This window comes from Uloborus diversus, chromosome 9, assembly GCF_026930045.1.
Source record: "Uloborus diversus isolate 005 chromosome 9, Udiv.v.3.1, whole genome shotgun sequence".
NCBI lineage: Eukaryota > Metazoa > Arthropoda > Arachnida > Araneae > Uloboridae > Uloborus > Uloborus diversus.
Genome location: NC_072739.1, coordinates 56,497,261 through 56,501,541, shown reverse-complemented (window position 1 = coordinate 56,501,541; position 4,281 = coordinate 56,497,261).

The following is a 4,281-nucleotide window of genomic DNA, read 5'->3' as shown; positions in this document are numbered from 1 at the left end:
GGGCATTTTGCACATCTTTCTCAGAAGTCACCTAAAAAAATAAAAAATGTATTGGGAGATTAAAGAGTAAATTTTCTTTTTTTCTAAACAAAAATTACTGAAAGTTTAAAATATAATTTCAGAAAATAATATTTATGTTAGACAAGAAAACAAAATTAGTAGTCAGCAGCCACATTTTGCTAGTAAAAATTAGTTTGACAACAGCGATTTTACATACAGAGGCCCTTTTTGACACCCGAGTTTCCATTAACGGCAAGGCAGAAATAAACAAAAGCAGCAACAAGTAGCCACCGCAAACTATCTTAATAATTTTTACATAAAGACAGGCGCATTGCCTTAGTACCTTTTGGACATTTACACGTAATAGCTAACAATCCAACTTTCATTTACCACTTGATAACAGCCTTTTCTCTCCATTAAGGTTAACATAATTTCTAAATCATACACTCTGCCACTTAATAATAACTTCTCAACCATGATCTAAATGGTGCCAGCATTACAGGAGCTGTCAACCAAAAGTGATAAATTTGGGATCACACAATCGTATATCTATTCTACACTCTAGCCTCAGCATCAGAAACAGCCCCACACAATGACAAATGCTGAATTTTATAGAAAATCTGCAGACTATTTCTTGGTTATGGTGAAATGAAACTAAAGCGTTTAAAGATAAAAAACTTACATTTCAACAAACAAACATTTTAAACATTGGGGGGGGGGGGGGAACATTTTAAGTAGCATGTAATTGTGGTTTTTAAGCCTAGCATCTGGTTGTTACACATTTCTTAAGGCTGATTTACATTTTACGATTGGTCTAATGTCTTCAAGATTATTTTTTAGTTTTTTTTAATCTGCATTGCTAGCAGACAGTTGAAAAAAATTCTACTGCTAGTGTTCTAGCTTATTTTACTTATAATATTTAATTCACATCGAAATATATATTATTAATGTCACCCTGTTAGATTAATAAATACATAAATAATTAAAAAACAAAACAGTGTAACCAACCGTCGTTACAAAAGTTGAGCTGACAGATTTGAAAGAAATTTTAATTTTTGATCAATTTCTTCGATCTTCAAAGAAAGAGAGAGAGAAAGATAGAAATTATAAATTCAAAAATTGAGGATGAAGCATTTTAATCAACTGATATATGTACAACATTTGTTTTTCTTCTTTTTGAAGCATAGAAATTTTATTTTATAGTACTCACATTTGTAGGAACAAATACAGTGTTATCTCCAAGTCTAGAGCATACTTCTTGTCCCTTAGATGTTTTTAAATCACATATAATAACTTTTGCACCTTGTTTTGCAAATCGCTCAACAGTAGCAAGTCCAAATCCAGACGCTCCACCAGTAATCAAAGTCACCAGTCCCTTTAAATAAAAAAACAATATAAAATATTTCCATAAAGCGTAAAACAATCAAATAAAGAACTTATTCTACACCAAAACTATTCTTGATACAGTGTTTATAGGAAAGTTTTCTACCCTCTTTTTCAGAACACTCTTTTACTCCATCTTTTGTTGTATAAGGAGGAAGAGATAGGAGTGCTAGCCATATCCTGGTTTGAAGGAATTTTTAAATTGAAGTAAAAAGTTAGTTTTTGGTTTAAAAAAAGGGGGGGGGTATGAGCATCCATTCGGAACTTTTCTCAAAATTGAAATAATTTTAGGCTACCTGTGATGACCTTGAGATTGGGTTCCTCTCAAAAATGTTACGAAACTGAAGCTTTAGATATGAGATTTTAAGCCAAGGGCTCAGTAAGGGAATGGGGAAGTTTTGAGAAATCTCCTCGGAAATTTTTCAAGCCTGAAACACAATTTTCATTCTCTTTTCGAGGAGAAAGAACTGCAAAACGATTTTTTTTCTTCAAAACTCAAGATAATTTCAGACTATCTTTGGGAAGGAAGAGTTTGGAGACTAAGGACCAAACATAACAGAGGTTTTCGATATTCAAGTTTTTAAAAAACTTATCTGCAATTTCGGGTTATCTTTAAAAGCCTTAGGGGGATCCATCCAAAAGTTTTAAAAAAATCAAAAACTAAAAGATGCAATTTCAGACCCTCATTGATAGTAATGTTAGGGAAAGGGAAGTGGTTTGATACCCCCTCCTTCCCCCCAGAAGTGTTTTGAAAGTGATGTCCTAAAAACACATTTTAGTTATCTTTAACGATGCTGTAAAAACATCAGGATTCGCGAGCTGCTCCAGAAATTTTGTGACAATGAAGTTGCAACTTTATATTAAAACTTTTTGAAAGGAGATGAGGCGGTAGGGAGGTCTGTCTCTCTTGGACACTTCTCAAAATCAAAGGCTTAAAATTTCATTTTTAAGCTATGTTAGTGTAATATTAAGGGAAGGAAGAAGTCTGAAAGCTCTCTCCCTAAGATCTTTTGGCACTGAGGAGCTAAAATACAATTTTGTTTTCGGAAATGTAGCAGAATTTAGAAGCAGTAATTTAGCTCTTCTCTAGACTTGTTCAGAAATAGAAGTTGTAAAAATGCAATTTTTAGTTGTCTTTGGTGAGGCTGTGAGGATAGGGTGCTCTCACATGAAAATTTTCTGTAAAGGAAGATCCAAATGCGGAATTTGAGGATGCTTTTGGTTTCGTTGAGGCACAATCCCTTTTCGGTTTCGTGCTTGGAGCCAAACTTGAATTTATTGCCCTCTGAAGTTGCTACAAAGACACAGACCCCAAGTTTCCCCTATAAATTGGCCAATGGGATACACCTATTCTTTCATAACACAACTGGTGAAAGTTGCAGGTTTCCTCTAGTTCGGAAGGTCCAGCTGCTCTCCCTTCTCGTAAGATATTTTTTTGGTGAGAGAAGTTCAGAAATTATCTTTTTGTTTTTTTAAAATTTGGTTTTGGGAGGAACTAGCCCCATAGGCGGATATAGAACCGAGTTCCTGGGGGGGGGGGATTTTTTTTTGAGCAATATTAGTTATAATTAACGCTGGATTTAGACTTAATGTGGCACTAAGCAATTTCAGGTTTTTGGTCTTTTTTGTAGAACGGACAACTTCTCTGCCAGGGGCAAAAAAGGCCACTTTTTAAAGCCCTCCTCCCCACTATGCTTTATACATATAGTACATGATGGGAATTGATGTCCTTTTTAAGTAGATTATAGAATATACCCAATTTTTGTGGTTCCCCCCCCCCCCCTCTGAGAAATTTTTGTAAAATAGATGTAAAATTCGGCATTTTGAAGCTTTATAAGGGGTAATTGGAACTATAAAAATAGCAAAATACTCTTTTACAAATTATGATAATCCACAACAAAAATTGTTTTTAGATTGACAAATCAATGACAGCAGTCCTCAGAGAGAGAGAGAGAGAAAAAACTATAGATTTCTCATTGCGACTTTTTTTTTTCAATTACAAGCAGTGCAGAAAACAAAAAAGAATAGAGGGAGTGTTTTTTTTCCCCCATGCTGAACAGATTAACAATATGCAGTAGAAGTAATATAGAACCAAGCAATACAAGAGAATTTCCAAAAATACTGCACTGCATTTGGGATTAAATAAATAGAAAGGTATGAAACATGTGAGTCACAAAAATTTATCTCAAGTAATATGTTACAAAAATGTGAGAACCATGAGTATTACATTTGAATTGATTATTGCAGAAAGGGCATAAGTCTTTTTTTTTTTCACAATTGAGTTAGCTGTGGTTTTCCCATATATTTGCATGTAGAGACATCGACTAGTGTAGCAGGGAAGTCAATCCTTGTACAACAAAGCACTTTACTTAGGGGTTACATTTTTTGTTTAGTGCAGAAAGGGCATAAGTCCCGAACATATGCCATTTCTGCACTAAACTCGAAGGAAGAAATAGTAAAAGCAATGGCAAGATCATAGAAGAACTAGATTTTTTGGCACAGTGAAGTAAAAGCAAATAACTCCTTTCATCTAGCATAATTTCGGTAATGGTAGGTTCGTCAGTTCGGGGGATTAGGGAAGGGGGGAGGATTTAAAATCACGGAATCGGAATGAAATTCACTAATTTCTCAGGGGTTTTATAAACATCACTCTAGGAACTGCGAAAAAACTGTATGCTTTCAGTGAGATATACGCTGGTCAAAATAAGAACAACACTGCAGGAGACTTTTTCTAGAAATAACGTTGAATAAATTTAGCAAGATTGCTAACGACTTTCTTCTGAGAGGACATTCGTTTGTCCTTTGCGAGTGGGATTTTGGGACAGTAAAGCGAATGTTTAACAGATATGACAGATTATAACCATGTGAAATCCAATCTCTTATAAATGAAATCTTGAA